Raw genomic sequence first — 18,088 nt, 5'->3', positions numbered from 1 at the left:
AAGACACAGTGTACCGAGTAAAACAGAGAGAGAGAATCGCCTGAAGCATCCCACTTATTTCACCCTTCACTGTTTGTCGATGATAACAGCCTATGCTCTCTTACACACACTACCGTCTGCAGTCCAAAAAAGCACAGAAATAACTCACTACGCACACAGATAACAGCTCTCGTGACAAATAACGTGGCAGAGAATGGCCTTTTTGGACTAGTGTTTGGAAAATGAGGAAATTCCATTCAAGCATAGAAGATCAATCAAGCCTGTGTGCCAGCATGCTCCAGTACAGCTATTTGACAGACCAGTAAAGTAGAGAAGAGCAGATGAAAAGATGTAGAAGACACATCAGGGTAGGTGCTACCTGCATTCCACCTCCGTTATTTAACATAAATCCCTATGCGTCTAGACAATTCATTAATTTGACAGATATACCAGTGGAGTGCGTATGCTATGGGACACTGAAACACCATTAGGAGTTGACGTATCCTGCCATCTTGAAACTAAAGGCAATTACAGAGTGCCAGTTCCCATACAGAGGCTGCCACTTATGTGTATTCTCACCTGTTAATAACTTATTCATTCCAGAGCCATAAATTCAAGCGGCATATATCACACACACACAGAATTAATGCACATGATATAAAAAAGTCTCACATTACATTACAAATCTCATATTACATCTCATACAAAATATTTCCTGAATTAGGCCTAATATTTTAAAGTCGACGTGAAATTAAAACTCACTTAGTGATCTTATTTTAAACAATTCTTTTTTTTACCTCAAATTTGGTATAAAAAAGTTATCTTCTGTAAATATCCAATCAACAACAGATGAACAGAAGTCTCAAGTCCCACCCAACATTTTAATTTATTTTCCAATATTTATTCCATATTTGATTTATTCAATATTTATTCAATATTTATTCAATATTTATTCAATATTTTTCCACATTTTTCAAGTTTCACTTGAATGAATCATAATGCTGAAAAAAAGATGACGCTGTTTCTGTTTCATCGCAACTTTAACCAAATGTAGTTACATGTATGTACAACATATTAGAACCTTATAGTTTGTCTGCCAATATTTTGCCATTTTTAATATAATTTATCAAATCAAAGGTAATCTAAACGTAAAAAGGAGAAAAATAAAAAGGGAAGTATACACAATACATATCCAATATCAGTCAGTTGATTTTGGATTTTTAATACTTAAAGCTCATTTCCTGTTACCTTTGCTGCCATCTTACGCTCACTTAATCTTTAAGAACACTTAAAGCAATTTTCTTTTTCTAAAAGCAATCTTTTGTTAAAAGATGCTCATGTGAGCCAATACCTCAAAGCTGTTTTTAGCCAGTCACAAAGCATGTGTGAATGTGTGTTCAATGCACACACACATTTGATTAAATGGCTGAATGAGATTCCTGATTAGGTTCATTGCTCTGTGATCTTGGAAGATATTATAGTTGCAACACAGTAATTATGTGTCTTATTTGTGCCTTTAAACCTTTGCAAGGTCCAGGGTGACACATTAAGCAACATAGTAAGCCAACAATATTAATATAATATTAAATTTTAATCCAAAAACATTATAAGCCATCAAAAAAAAAGGGTTCTTTGTTGGTATTGATGGTTCCATGAAGAACCTTTAACATTCATGGAACGTTTTCATTGCACAAAAGATTATTTATAGGTGTAAAAGGTTCTTCAGATTATTAAAGAGGACCTATTATGCTTTTTAACATTTTCAACTTTCTTCAACTTTCTTTAGTGTGTAATGTTGCTGTTTGAGAATGAAAAGGGTCTACAAAGTTACAAAGCACAAAGTCCACTCTGGGAGTTATTCTCTATATCAGTAAGCACTGTTTCTAAACTCCCTGAAACGCCTCGATTTTAGTCTTAAGTTTTCTTCCGGGTACGTACAGGTCACAATATCCCTCATTTAAATAATTCCAAGACATATGGAAAAAAAATAATGACATTTCCGAAAGTGCTCGAAGCAGTTGACTAATCACAACACACTGGTCCAGCCAACCAATCAGAGCACATTGCACTTTTCGGAAAGTGGGGCTCTATGGAGACAGGAACTAAACGGAGCGTTACTGACAGATTAGGAGGAGAGGTGCTGCAACAATGTAAAATAAGTAAAAAATAATAATGTGTTTTTTGAACATTCAAGCATGAAAACCTATGCTTGTAGACCCCAACAACAAAATCAAGACTCTGTAAGGGCATAATATGGACTTGATAAAATATTTTTCATATTTTTGTTGTATTTCTGAACCTGAATACTAGTGTTAGACCTACCCAAAAAAACTTCTGTTTATTAGGGCCCGAGCACCGATGGTGAGAGGACCCTATAGTTTTTTCATTTGTATCTTTATTCTATTGTATTTATTTGTGCTACTTTTTCAATTTAATTCAAAGATTGAAATCAAGCTTCCTTGTGTTTTTACAATGAGGGAGTTGCTTAAGAGTTTACACAACACAAATACAATGAGTGAGCAATTATTTAGGTGAGATAAATGTAATTTTAAAAATTGTCAAAAAAATTCATCTCCATTTTCCAAAACGGAATTGGTCAATTTGACAATTTTTTGGAAGACCATTTTGGTGGATTCACAAACTGAGGAACACAATTCATGTGCAGCCATATACAGTAATGCTTAGGGGCAGGTCGGAAGACAGTGTTTAGACCAACGATTCCTGCGTGATTCCACAGGACTATGATTGAAGGCCATAATGTTTATACAACACACATAGGGCTATATATCAGAGTGGAGAGTTGTTCACCACGAAAGGGTAATTACACCAGGCTGTGCATCGTTCCTCTGCTCTTACAGCCGACTTCTTTCACTGCTCTGACCTGAAATCAACATTGATACACAGCGGGAAACAAACAGAGATGGAGCTTTTCTCTCCATTTTGTGAAGTACCCAACTTGCCCCGATCCACTTGAGTGGTAAATGTATCCTTATCCCAAGAGGGGACACCCATCTAAGCTGTCATCGTGCAGCTGGGGTTAAGTGGATGAAGCCAAATGTTGTCGACCCAGTGTCACGTTCGCTTCAGGAATAAAGGGCTGAACTGATAAGAACGCCCAGAGCATTGTAGTCCTGCTGAACGAGTGAACGAGCAAGCAAGCGATGACAGGGTGAGTGGCATTAAATGCAACTCTTCTCTAAACAATCAGTTTAAAAGAGAGGCTCCGTTCTGGCTCTCCAGTTGATTAAAGATGAGATCTGCGATGAGGCCCAGCATCTGGTAACACAATTGAACATTCGGGGAAGCAGTGACTAATGAGCTGCCTTCTCCCTCTGTGCCTGACTTCCATATTGCACTATCCCATGCCATTATGTATGCATGACAAAGAAGGAATCAAAGTTGGGTTTTAATACATGTCTAAGATTTGAAAAATAACAAGTTGTTTTGGTAAGCTAAACCAGGGTTTTTCCTGCATAGAGAATTACGAGGTGGCCGCCTCCGTCAAATTTCGTGCCGCCTCCAGCTCTCGACAAAACTCGGACAGACAGTCACATGCTCAGATATACTTTTTCCACCGTGACGGTTCGGTTGCGGGTTCCCGGCCTGTGTCCATTCTCAAACCGTATAGTTTGCCAATAGTGCTGCGCAGATCATCATAATCCGCGGGTCGGGCGGGCCAAGTAATAAAAACATAACATTCCAATTAATCGAGAGTGGATGACAGATAAATCACTATAATATGTTGAGTTTAATAAAGACACCGAACTCTCATCACGGTAAAGCGCAGTGAACGTGCGTCACTCTTTTACTTTCGTTATCAACTACGTAATTCTCTTCAGGGAAAACATATCAGGGCTCAGCGTTAATGCTGTCCGGGACACGTGTGTCTTATTTTTATTTTTTTGAAGGGACTAGTGAAGGAGAATTGCACTTGCACCCTCATAATCTCATTTAAAGTTGTAATTTTTCAATGTAAATTATTTAATTTGATTTGTAACAGCCTAGTGCGGGGGTCGGCAACCCGCGGCTCTAGAGCCACATGCGGCTCTTAAGCGCCGCCCTAGTGGCTCCCTGGAGCTTTTTAAAAAATATGAAAATGGAAAAAATATTTTTTGTTTTAATATAATTTCTGTAGGAGGAAAAACATGACAAACATTCTTAACCCTTTCGCACGTACGATCGCATCGGTGTGATCAGAACAGTCAGTGCATGACGTGATCAACTGCTAAATTCAAATGTGCTTTCGCGCGTTGGCTGGCGCTGAGCCAGAGACAGGCGCGCTCAGAGCTGTCATATATCACAACTTTTCAGTGTTTTCAACCACATAATGTTTATTTTAGGTTTCAGACATATAAGTACTAAAAAAACAATACATTTAGAGTTTGTAAAATACACACTGATGTTAAAGGAAGAGGCAATAATCCTTTCCATTATAATTAGACACGTTTTATTCATATCAGATATACATTGTGTAAGTAACTTTAAAGTTTACTCTATTCTTCTCCCAGTTCACCAGCCACTTACTTTGATGTATTTCGGGAGAAGTGGATGAATTCACGTGTTGTAAATCCAACAGATCCGATTCTCTGAACTGCGTCTGCGGCACAAACTAAGATGGCAGCGCATACAGCTCAACTAACGCGATCGTTATAAAGGTGTTTAAACAACAAAACACTTCCACTTGCATATAATTGACAATCGGAATATCAGATATTTCATGCCATATCTAACAAATGTGTGAATATTTTGAATAAAAAGGAAAAATGACATAAAAGCAGATCATCATTCATTCAGCTCTGTTGTTGCTGCGGTGTGTCACGTGACACGCAATGACGCGTCACCTTGGAAACCATAAAGTGACACAGTAGGCTTGTTCGACTTCATACAGCTCTGCGCAGACCGATCGGCGGCTGACTTGAAGCAGTGCATGCCGGTTAGAAATTTTGTCCGACTTGATACAGCGCCGACGCCACGTGACTGTGACATATGCCATCAAAGTACCGCGAGAGCATTTCGAGAGTAGCCGGAGAACTCAGCCAGCGCAGCTTCTCAAGAGCGGCTGCACTGGGCTGCAGGAGGGCTGATGACGACACAGCTGTCCCACGATTGGCCGGATTCACCGCATGACAACGATCACGTGTTTTCCGTGTTTATTCGATCACCTTTAGTTCCTCTAAAGCTCTCAAATCAGTTTTTTATAACAGTAAACACTCTTTTCATGTCGTATGTTATATTGTGTCATGTTTATCAAATTAAAACTGATTAAAAAACGTATAGACTCCACTTCATTAATAGTAACAATTATGTTGAACTTTATTCTTGTTCAAACAGACGCTGTATGAAGCAGTACATAAAGTAGGCCTATTGAATGAAAATGTCTCTGAAACATCTGTGTATTATTTGGCCAATATTACATTTATTTCACTTCAGCTGTGGTAAAGTATGCAAACACCACGTGAGCGGTCACTACGGGAACCAGAAAGTGTCCGACTTCACGTCTCCGTTTGCAGCTCCTCCCCACCTGCACGCGGCTACTCTCGCCGATCGGTTACATCCAGCCGCAGCCGATGTCGAACACACCTATTCTAAATAACGGTCGCCTTGAAAAACTCACGCTGGGGGGGTCAGTCAGAATATTTTAAACTTACGTGTGAAAGGGTTAAAGTTTTTCAACGTTGTAAAAATAATACACAAATAAATAAAACGTAATACATTAAAATTATAATGGAAGTTAAACTTAAAGCACCATCGTAGAGTAGTCACGTGGTGCGTCATTCTCTCCAGGATGCGCTGCAGGGAAAATAAACATTTAATCATGAATGCTCATTATGTATTTGTAGCCTAGGCTACTTATCATTTTGATACTAGGGGGCTAATAAAGCTAATATAGACACTTACAGCGTGTTGCCTTCATTATAAGGCTTATATAAGGCCCCTGGCCTAGTGTCTTATTATTCTAATTGAATGTATTGATCAAATTTAAGAATTTGAAATGAAAGATGGAGCATACATTTAATAAAAATGCACCACTAGGGAAAAAATGCTCTTTATAAAGGTAAAAATATTATTCTGATAAGAGTGTTTTCCAACAGTGATGTAATGAAACATTGACAATTTAAGTTTCAAGAGAGCAAAGCCTCTGTTTAGGCTATTAAGGAAATGTAATTTTGCCAAAAGAAGTACTTTTAATTTAAATAAATGTTCATTTTAAATCAGCCAACTTCAGTGTGATATGTTACCATATTATCATGCTTAACACTGAGAATTTGAATAATTGTAATGTGATGATCAGATGCAGAGATCTAAATCAAAGAATATCATAGGTTTGTGTGGTGGGCGGGTGGATTATTTATTTTTAACAGTGGATTCGGGTGACTCAAAGTGCACCAGATTAATGAATTTATCTTTAAAATATAAAAAAAAAATCCCTAGAGGTACCGAGCTCCACCCACAAAAATACTGTGGGAAACACAGTATATGATGGTCTACGAAAGATAAATATTCAATTATCTTATTATTAAAATACATTATCAGGATTTTACCACCTCCGCCTTGTTTTGAGCCAGGAAAAACCCTGGCTAAACTGTGCCTCTGAGTTTGGAAAAACGAATGCACAGATAAAGAAGAATATTATTAGCAATTTGCACTAAAAGTTTCTTCAAAGTGTTAAAGAATTTAAGATTATAGTAAGTCTTATTTTAGCATTAATTATATAATATTATAGTATTTGTCAATTTGTATATTATTGAATTTCATTTTATATTTTTATTTTTTATCTAATGATAACATTTCATCTAATGTTTACATTTTATTTTCTTTCAGTTTAATTTCAATAATTGAAAACTATTTTTAATAGTTTTATCTTTGATAACAGTAACAATGTTTTAAAGTCAAGATGAAATCAAAAGTTATTTACATTTTTAATACACATTCCAGGGCTTAATGCACTTATATTGTGCAAATAAAATGTCACATTTCAGAAATAAAGATTTAAAATGCCATTTTAACTGCGGAAAGTGTTTTTGAAGGACAACTTTTCCTAGACAGTGTCTGTGGTTTGATGTCACTTCCACTTCCTGATAATTTAATCAACTGTGCCCACTGCAGCATCCGAATCCTTCAATATTGTTTTGTATCTTTTTTCCATAATTGATGTCTTTGTTGCACTTTAATCTTAACTTCTCTGCAAAAATCTTTAATCTTTGTTTTTGCAGATGTCCTTGAGATTCACAATAATCTCTTAACGGTGGTAGCTGAATGAATTGCAGATAGAAGCAAATTGTTGGCTAATTGTTTTATCTTTATTTCAATTGTAGTTTATTCATTTAAATGTAGCCTACAGTTTATGTAGCATAACTGGTTTACCAAGCGAGCACATTGTGACAAGCCAGAACGGTATCTCAATGGCACTAATTTGATATAACCATCACCATGCTTGTGCTGTCCAAAGATCCACCAGAACAGTTTACATTTTTCACTATTCCAGCAAAGTCCTGGAAGATAATGACCCTGTCACAAGCCAGATATGAACTGGCACCACTGTTTATCCAAAACAAAAACATGGGAACTTGTGGAAAATCCAATGAAATGGACAGAGCAGAGTTTTGGGGGTAATACAGGGACACTACATTCTTAAGACTCTACGGTTTTTAAATGGGGGTCAGCAAAGCCACATTTAGAATTTAACCACATTTAGGAAATAAAATATTAATAATGTAAATATACACACTACCCACTCACAGTTTTTGTATTCCGCAAGGACACATTAAATTAATCAAAAGTGACAGTAAAGACATTTTTAGTTTTACAAAAGATTTACTGTAAATCAAATGTACTGTACTAAACATTATTATTTTATTATAAAATTACTATAAAATCAAAGCCATATATCTAACCACGCTGTGTGTTCCAAATTTGAAGTTGATATCACAAAAATTTAAGTTACTATTAGATTGTGTTTAGGCACTATACCAAAAACATCCACCGGGTGTCACCCACATTCTATTGAATTCTTTTTTGATGCATTCTCCTGTAACAAAGTAAAACATTTCTGTCCAAATATCACTATCAGAAATAGCCAAATATGGAATCTTGAGACTTGAATCTTGTTTTGTCAGGATTCGAAAAGGTTTTGATTACCGTATAAATGAAACCTGACACTGCCCACTAGTGGAGGAGCCCGCTAAAATAATTGAAAGTACCATTTACATGGTTACGCAACATTCAAATTCAAAAAGGTTTTCACATGATGAACTTTGAGTTCGTAACCTTTTGAATGACACCTAATTGATGATTATTAAAATATGTGACGAAAGAAAGGCAGTAAAAAAGAGCGCGCCAAGCGTCAGTTAACTGACTAAACAGTTAACTTTCTATTTTTCAAAGAATCCTAATTTTTTTTTACAAAAAATCATGGTTTTCACAAAAATTAAGCATCACAACTGTTTTGAACAGTGATAATAAGAAACGTTTTTGAGCCAAAAATCTGAATATTAGAATGATTTCTGAAGGATCATGTGACACTGAAGACTGGAGTAATGATGCTGAAAATTACACTTTGCCATCACAGGAATAAATTACGTTTTAAAATATATTCAAATAGAAAACAACTATTTTAAATTGTAATAATATTTCACTTTTTTTTTTCTTTTTTTTACTGTACTTTTGATTCAGTAGCCTGGAGTAAAAGAGGCTTCTTTCAAAAACGTAAAAAATCTTACTGACCCCAAACTTTTGAATGGTAGTGCATATAAATTACATCAGACTGGTAAACGCTTTGGCAAATCCACAAATTCGGCTACACTCAACAAAAATAATGTGATCTGCATACTAAATAATGTTATCTTCATACTTAATATGGAGAAGAGGGCTAGGCTCAAGCCTTCTGCAGTAACCTTCTACTCTTCCTTACTGAATACTGATTCAGCCATCCCTTCCACATGTTGAGTAAATCCCACAGTCGCGGCACAAGGCCGTCCTCCTTGAACTCTAATCTCAGAACATCTCTTATCGACAATGCTGAACGGCATGATTAAAAAGGAGCCAGGACAATCCAGCCTTCTGCTTGGGATCTCCTTTTCTCCATGGCCTCTGTCAATCACCCAGGTAGCTTCCATATGGCTTTGCCTGGGCGGCCAATTAGACAGCTTCAGCAGTCACCCTTGTGGTGTGTTAAGCACCCTGTGGGCATTAGAGATTCTGTAGAGCCTGTGTATGGTAATGAGGAGAGGTAAAGAGAAAGTCTTCTGGAAGCCCAGTCTGTGAGGAACTCACTTGGTACTGAGGGCTTTTTTTTTCTTCTTTTTTTTTTTTAAAGCTGTTAAGAGATGCTGGCTGCTCTCGCTCAGACTGCCACTCCAAAAAGCAAATGGCCTGGGGCCCCGGTACTTCAGCCCCCATTAGCAATGAAACAAATCATAGCGGTTGAAAAGGCCTACCTGTGAAATGTGCACCATTTGTCTCCAATGAACTTCTCTCTGAGCCTGGAAGCTTATTTGCGGAGGTGGAATCCTTCAAAGGTGTACAGACATCTCCACGTATCGACTTAAGACCAGCAGAGAGGAACCACTGTTGAACTGATGAAGTGAGTGATCATTGGGACTACCTGCTTGACAGCCTGGTATCAAAATATAAATAATTCAAACTATATAGATGTACCAAAAAAAATGCAATGTAATCTTCAAGGCTTTGAGGGCTCATGGACACACAGGCGGTGAAATCTGAGGGTAGTATGAGGGAACTGATGTCGACGATGCTCATTTTCAGGTCTGGCAAACTGAAGGAATCAGTGAAACAGAAAATGGAAAAATGAAAGCCAAGCTCCTACTCCTCTATCATGCAGCCATATCTAAAAACAACAGCAAGCAATTTCACACCATAATTGGTAAACATTTTGCCAAAATTAGAAACAAGAAAACAATCTTTTGTACAGCTGTTTTTTTCCTGGCTGACCATGTTAGGAAAGTATGACTCAAAAAAAAAAAAAAAAATCATGACAGGATGATAAGACAACATTTAAAAGAAAGCAGTTGAAAAGCAAGGCCCTTGAAATTATGTTACTGTACCAAGATTGTTTTGCCTCTAGGTTGTTTTATGTAAAACCTCAGAAGGTCGTTCTAAAAACACATTTCTTTAATTTATCAGTCAATTAGAAGATGTCACATCCTTAAGTCACAACAATCCTTTATGTTCACCCTGAGTCTTGGGTAAGTGAGCGCAGAACTGTTTCGTTCAAGCAAAAGCATTAGATGATCATGTACGATACTTCAGTCACTCACCAATTACGAATCTCCTGCTGCTGCAGGGAATCTGCTGATCTTGAAAGGGTCCTTGGACCATTTTCTCACTGTCAACAGAGGCATATTTGATAATTCTGAGATATAAGACTACTTAAAACTCAACTATGTCTTATAGGATATATGCACGTCACTCGCTCTCATCACAAGAGTGACATGAAGTGGTGCTGCTGTCATGGCAACGACAAGGCATGAACTTGATGAGATGCGCTACAAAGGTGGTGCGCAAAGTTGATAAAAAAAAAGCGACTTGAATATCCTGCAGGAAAAGCAGCTCATGTGACCTCGAATAGCCTTGAAAGGAAACTCAGCTGGAGACACATCTGACAGCTGAAACTTCCAGGGCAACATGAAAGAGGCATTTTTGGAGGGTGGGTGACATTAAGAATGTGCTCGAGTCTCGACAGCCAAAACACTGAAATCAAATGTCTGTAAATAACATTTTGCTAAATTAAAACTCTCAAGTCTACTGTTATGATACTTCATGAGCCAAGGAGTTAACAGTGGCAACTCTGTGCTATATGAAGTGCAAAAGTCTTGCTGCACAATAATAATAAAGCTAAATAAACCGCAAAGGATTATATTTTGTGCAAGCCTCAAGGAAAATAACATAGTAGCTGTAATTTTCAGCCATTCACCTGGGCTAAACTGATTTGTGCCAGTAATTATTAACTATGAAATACTGACTGCGCTGGGTTGGGCTGCTCTGAAGGAGAGGTCTGGAAAATTCACTTAAACCACTGACCACACAGAATCAATACTAGACACAGGGGATGGATATGGATATGTCATGCTCTGTGACATTATATTCTGCTCATTGACTGACATATGGATTCTGAAATGGCCTCTAAGAGCACAGCCAATTCTGTATGATTTTATCATTTCATGATTTTGAATGCTTGCTTTTGTTTTTACAATTATTATTGATAGTCCACCATTATAAAAGTGTTAGTGAAAGAAATATAATTAGGGCTGTCACCTGTCACAATTCCTAGATTAAATTTGAGTACAAATTTTTTTTCAAATCCTTGATTTACCGCAGTGAGTAACCGACAAAATACCGGAAGTGGCGTATTCCAAGGACGAGAATCTATGAACCGCATTATTAGTCTGTTTTCTAAGACTGCACGATGTAAAAACCATACTATAGGTTCATACTATAAAATCTATAAAATACTATAAAATCATACAGAATTGGCTGTGCTCTTAGAGGCCATTGCGCTATTGTGAAGTCGCAAAGGATTCAATTAAAATATATATATGCCCTGCGGGTTTAATATAATCGCTTTAATTACTTACAGTACATTCGTGTAGAATATGTGCGTCTTAGAGCGGCTCCGTTCACAGTAAATTCTGCTCCAGATAAACTGTCCTTTTGCTGTGAGTTTGGGTTGCTTATAATTTTCATATGAGAATGCAATGGGTGCCATTTCATCAGACTTGTAAGGTAAATCATTTATAAATCTACACCAACACAGGAGAATACATCAATATGTTTCTAAATATGCAAACTGTTCATCGCTATTACAAAATTAATGTTTAAACCCCCACTCTTAGTTTGCATTTTTTTGATGTCCACATATTCTTGTTTTTACTCACTCCAGCATTTCTTTCGTAAAGTAGTGGCCAAATATTAAAGATTAAGTAAACCACAAAAAAATCTAATTACTTGATTAGCCTAGATGTCAAAATAATCGACCGATTACTTAACATATATATATATTTATATAAAATAAACACACACTGACACTATAATATTTGAAAACCAATAGACCAACAGGTGCATCCCTATTGAAAATACTCCTGAAATCACAGAAGCATGTTTGTTAGCATCACTACTGTTCTTCAATCAATTATTGTACAAAAAGGTTGTTCATTAGTTAGGAAAATGGAGTGTTGAGTTTGTGAAGGGCTGGTCTCGGGTGTTGCACAGATTGGCAAATGTCCTGTGAGTGGCCCTCAACACAGAAAGTGCTGAATGATGCCCTTGTCTCAATTCTGTGGAGACCGCTCTCACGGAAACAGACAAATCGTCACACCATGTTGGTTAACCTTCACTACAACAGAGAGTTGTGTTTCTCCATGACCTATCCATCAACTGATCAGGCATCCAATGAGATCATGCATCTTACTCTGTTTTCTGTCAGGTGCATATGTGCTACCAGCAGCCAGGCACTCAGGCTCCAAACTTGTGCGGGCCTTTGTGTGCCCTTTTAATCGTGTTTGTTCAGTTGCTGTGCACATTCTGTCTATAGGGACGGGCTTTTCATGAAAACAAATGCAAATCAGCAGTACCAGTCCAAAAAGCATTCGCTTCAACCACCTTTGGCCATAATTACATGCTTGTGAATGTTGTGATATCACTGAACTACAGCAGACTCATTGCCAATGCCAAAACATTAATGTAGCCTACATTAGCAGCACCAAACAGAATTGCAAAAATAATAACTTTCAAAACAGGTTTTCTAAACCTGGCCTTCCACTGTTCAGACAAACATCTAGTCCTGACCCAAACGTATGCCACAAATACAGACGGACAGAAAAACAAGTTAGAAAAAGTATTTTATGCTGATTATCCAGTGCTGATTTTTTATTATTATTTTTTATTATACCAGTCTGTTGGGGGAAAAAACACATATACAAGCAATTCTGCAACAAGACGATAAAAGAAGCCTTCTGGAAAGCCATCCAAGCATGCTCATGCCTGCAGCAGACTTTACTTTGCAGACTTTATTACATGCGACATAAATATTCCAGTAAATAATAAATGAGATAAAGTGAATGTCTTTGTTCCTCTGATATACAGCAGAACACTTCTACAGACTAAACATTTCAGATTTTGCCAGATATCAAGTATTATTTTCTAGTGTTATATTACCATATATATTAATACAATGTTGGTTGTTTGAGCATTTAAATATAAAATGGCATAGCCATTACACTTACAGCTCATATACTTTCTGATATTTTTTAAGATATTTGGCCATGTTTAACATAAAATTTTCTTCATAATCACCAAATGTAAAAGGGTAGATTCTGTATGGACGTCACTAACCTGATGGGTGAAAAGTTGTTTTTATCAAAGCAATTGCGCACTTAGCTCGTCTTCATACCTACGATGAACATGGTGAAGGTGTCTGTCTGCTGGATATAGAGATTTAATTTAAGACCTGTTACTGTCCGCACTAATAAAACGACGTGAGAAGCAGGCAATTGAAGTGGAGTTGTTTTGGTTCATAAATCTTTTCGGTAAACAAATTGTTTCCTGACTCATATTGATCTAAAGACGCATTTACCGCGTTCCCTGGCACAAGCCAATAGCATTTTAGCACAGGCTATGAAGGAACATTTCATTGGTTGCAGCTACACACGTGCAGATCAATGTTGAAGCGGGACTGTCACTGAACCAAGGCATCAAATGAAGATCTGCCGATCGAACGAGAAGAGCAAATTAATTGCAAATTAATTAATTAAATTCTGTAAATTAATCAATCTCGTTCAAACTAAGATGAGACAGATGGTGGGATAATTATGAATGCTTAAAAATTACCACCATACAGAATTAAAACGACGTACGACAGTGTTGAAGCTCTTAATATATTTACAGTTATTATGGATGGACCCTTTACACAGACTGTGATGACGTGTTTTAACGGTCATCAGCATCGTAAATCTTGCTATATATATATATATTTATTTATTTATTTATTTATTTATTTTTATGTATAGGCTACATACATGTGTACATTTAGAACATTATATTTGTATTATATTACGTCACAGCCGCGCTCTGAGCCGCGACAAATGCGGGAGGCAACGAGAACAAAAGCGAGTTAAGAAGTATTTATTAACAAAAAATAACGTTTACAACTCATAACTAAATAAGAGAAAACATCACTACAGAAAACATTCCACTCTGAACATAAACATAAATAAAGAATAAGCTACGTAATTAACACAAACACAAAATAAACACTCCAAATTACAGGCCGGCAAACATAAATCTCCAAACTAAACTGAAGCAAACGAATAATAAACAAATAAAACAGCAACCCAAAATAACATCAGACAAAAGGGTAAACGAAGAGAGTGAAGTCAGAGAACCATCACCTTTTATCATTCTCTGCACCTTTTTTGAAAGTTGTGAAAACTATTGTAGAGGGGTGTTTTTTGTTGTTGCTATTTGCACAAATGGGAACACAAAAAAAGATATGTAGGGCCTATTCTCTGATTCACCGCTATAAAGATTTACCCAACTATGAAGACTTGAAAACTTGTATGTAAAAACAGTCAATTGTTGTTATTTCTATTGCTTTTATTAACAGCTTGATAATTGTACTAAACAGTGGAGAACACCAGAGATGATAATGAAATTGACTTGTTGCTGGTATTTGTATAGAAAAAAAAAACTCTTAAACTCTCTTTCTGGGTAGGACTCTTGTTAGATTTGTAGATTCGCAAATTCTAACAAACCATTAAAAGACTCGGGAGTCTGTGAAACGGTTGAGTGAACGACTCCATGATTCGTTCCAAACACAAAAGACCATAGAGCAAAAAACACTCACTTATCGCCACCTAATGGCCTAACAATGTAACCGCCAGAAAGGCCCCCGAGCTTATGAGTGAAAGAATCTTTTAGGGCCACAAATTCAAAAGTTTCCAGTCACTGAGATGAATCAAAATTCCCATCAATAGCGTGCAGTTCAGTTTAAAGTTTTATTGCATTAAGTAAAGGAGGAAATATCCATATAGTTATAAAATAAGCGTTGTGTTGACATACAGTACAATATTCACCCATTATGGCACTAAATTATCATAAAGCAGTCGAGAACATTAGGGTTTTAAATAAGAATTTGATCACTTTTGTAAAACGTTGCTGTTTTGTAAACTCACAAATTGAGAGCAAAAAATAACTGTGAAACCGACTTTTTTTTTACAGCACAGACTCACTTGCCATTATCCACCAGGGGGTGCAAAAATAACACCCATTCCACCCTCTTATCTTCAACCAAAAGCCCTCAATTTCAGCCTTATTTCAGTACTATCAAGGAGGATTTCAAGTCGTTCAGAAAATCAGTTTCATTCTGTGTAAGAGCTGAACCAGATGCTGCAAAGTTTAGGGCACACATGTTGCACAGACCAATGCATTGTAACGTATGACTTGAGCACACATCACCTAAAACAAACAGAACCACCTTAACCGTTGTAGTCCATATATAACTGAAGTTAATGTCACTTTAATAGATTAAGATTCAATATTTGACTTTGAATCTCCTGTTTGGAACCACTATAGTCATAGAGCAAATCAATTAGTCTTTAAGTTTCTTACGTCACATGCGTATTCTTCATATTCTGTCCGTCATTCTCTTCTATAGTGATTTTTTTTTCATAAATCTGAATGCAACAGCACACCAGATTTTGTCTTTGTAACTCAACCGTGCTCAATGTGATTAAACAAGCACCACTTATGTAATAAATTATTTCAAAGAATGGTCTAATTGTCATGCAAATCATGCCGTGTTCATTGACTATCAATTGTTGCTGTGACTAATACAGATAAGGGGGGATGTGCTAATTTACTTTAATATTCATTTGAGACATAAGGCTCCTAAATGTTTCAAATTGTAGTCTACATGATATTCAAGTTGAGCGGATTTATAGCCGATTTGGCATGCTGCTTCAGGAGGCTATCTATGATTCTGCCGTGTGTCCACATGATTAAAATGATTACCCAAACAAAGCATTAAAGTCTCACGATCTACAGCAATTTCCCATGCAATCCAATCCATCACATGTTGAAAAAAACTAAATGCAGAATAGACCGTAACTGCATGAAGCAATGGTGCGAATCGTCTTACCTGTTTTAAAGATCGCCGTTGTTATGCCTCCTATAACAATATCAATGGTGTTTATTCTTCTGTTGGTGTTTTATTTGGCTTGATGTGAGCTTCACTGATCAGCTGTTGTTTTATAAGCACTGCGCGCGTGCCCTACCAATTCCCGCCGTTCCCTAGTGCCCGGTGCAACGCTGTTGAACACGATTAAAGAAAAAATAAAACCTTAGCGAGCGGTACGCCGTCAAAAACTACTTTCGAAGGCCACTTCATCTTAATTCTTTCTCCGTATATATCCGTATGATGTGAGCGATGCGGGGCAAACGCACGCTGTCAAAGAAAGAAGGGGAAAATCCGCATCCCAGTGAGAAATAAATGAATCCTCTCTCAAGTCAAATTAAGTCAAACATCGGTTGGAGGGCTTCTTTTGCTCTGTTTCTTTCACTTTCCTTCTTCCTCTTTCCAGGGATGAGTCCCTTTAAATAGCGGTTTTAAACGCGTGTAATAAGAGCCCGATAGCTCTGCTCTCTTCTCTCTTCTGCTTCAGGACCTGCACTGATACAGCGCACACTCCTTCACGCTGCTCTCTTCTCCACACACACGATCTCCCACACTGCTCAAAGCATCTCTGACTTTGTAGGATTTCATTACCAATTATCTAAATGCAAGTTAGACTGGCACATATACAGATGGGAATAGAAATGATTAAAAGTAGCCTATTTGTTGGACGAAATATTTGCAACGATTCTTTGGATTCTTTGGAAATATCACACTGTTTGGAAAATTCTTACTGTTGTTCACTGCCCTCAGAAGTCTGTTAGAAATAGTGATCAATTATATTTCAACAAATAGGCTAAACTTCTTTCAAAACATGTTACAGACTTTGGAAACTTTTTAGACGTGACATAAGCCAATAATTTGACTAAAATGACTAAACAAACATAAATGTTCAGTCAAATTTAATTCATTAATTAATTTAGCCATTATAAAATAGTCTATACTGATTACAACTATGGACTATAATTAAAGGGATAGTTCACCCAAAAATGAAAATGTTTTAACAAAATAGAATGTGTAAGTACCTGTGTAATGTGTAGGTACCTGTGTAGGTAATGTGTAAGTACCTGTGTAGGTAATGTGTAAGTACCTGTGTAGGTAATGTGTAAGTACCTGTGTAGGTAATGTGTAGGTACCTGTGTAGGTAATGTGTAAGTACCTGTGTAGGTAATGTGTAGGTACCTGTGTAGGTAATGTGTAAGTACCTGTGTAGGTAATGTGTAGGTACCTGTGTAGGTAATGTGTAGGTACCTGTGTAGGTAATGTGTAAGTACCTGTGTAGGTAATGTGTAGGTACCTGTGTAGGTAATGTGTAAGTACATGTGTAGGTAATGTTTATGTAAAGTGTAGGTAATGTGTAGGTACCTGTGTAGGTAATGTGTAGGTAATGTGTAAGTACCTGTGTAGGTAATGTGTAGGTAATGTGTATGTAAAGTGTAGGTAATGTGTAGGTAATGTGTAAGTACCTGTGTAGGTAATGTTTAGGTACCTGTGTAGGTAATGTGTAAGTACATGTGTAGGTAATGTGTATGTAAAGTGTAGGTAATGTGTAGGTAATGTGTAGGTAATGTGTAATTACCTGTGTAGGTAATGTGTAGGTAATGTTTAAGTACCTGTGCAGGTAATGTGTAAGTACATGTGTAGGTAATGTGTATGTAAAGTGTAGGTAATGTGTAGGTAATGTGTAGATACCTGTGTAGGTAATGTGTAATGGTAATGTGTAGGTAATGTGTAGGTACCTGCTGGCCTGGCTGTCATATAGCAAACAACAAGTCAACACTGGTTCAAGTCTCGCAAACCCATAACAGTAAGAAAAGAAAAGTGGACCATTTCAAGTCAGACATGACGAAATTAACAAGGCTTCATTAGGTAAATTCAGTGACCGTTCCGATAGATTCAAACACCTTTTGATTCAATAAAATG

General features: G+C 36.9%; 1 protein-coding gene across 1 annotated transcript in view; it reads right to left on the bottom strand.

Moving 5' to 3' along the window:
• grik4 (glutamate receptor, ionotropic, kainate 4) overlaps nucleotides 1–16,711 on the bottom strand; it is a 375,294-nt gene extending 358,583 nt beyond the window's left edge. Inside the window, exon 1 of the mRNA XM_082179353.1 lies at nucleotides 16,133–16,711. The gene's annotated coding sequence lies outside the window, so the exon portion shown is untranslated. The remainder of the gene's footprint in view (nucleotides 1–16,132) is intronic.
• Between the last annotated feature and the right edge of the window lie 1,377 nt (nucleotides 16,712–18,088).

This window comes from Leuciscus leuciscus (assembly GCF_965113295.1).
Source record: "Leuciscus leuciscus genome assembly, chromosome: 9".
NCBI lineage: Eukaryota > Metazoa > Chordata > Actinopteri > Cypriniformes > Leuciscidae > Leuciscus > Leuciscus leuciscus.
The sequence above is the reverse complement of the archived record's forward strand: the minus strand, read 5'-3'. Positions and strand labels throughout refer to the sequence as shown.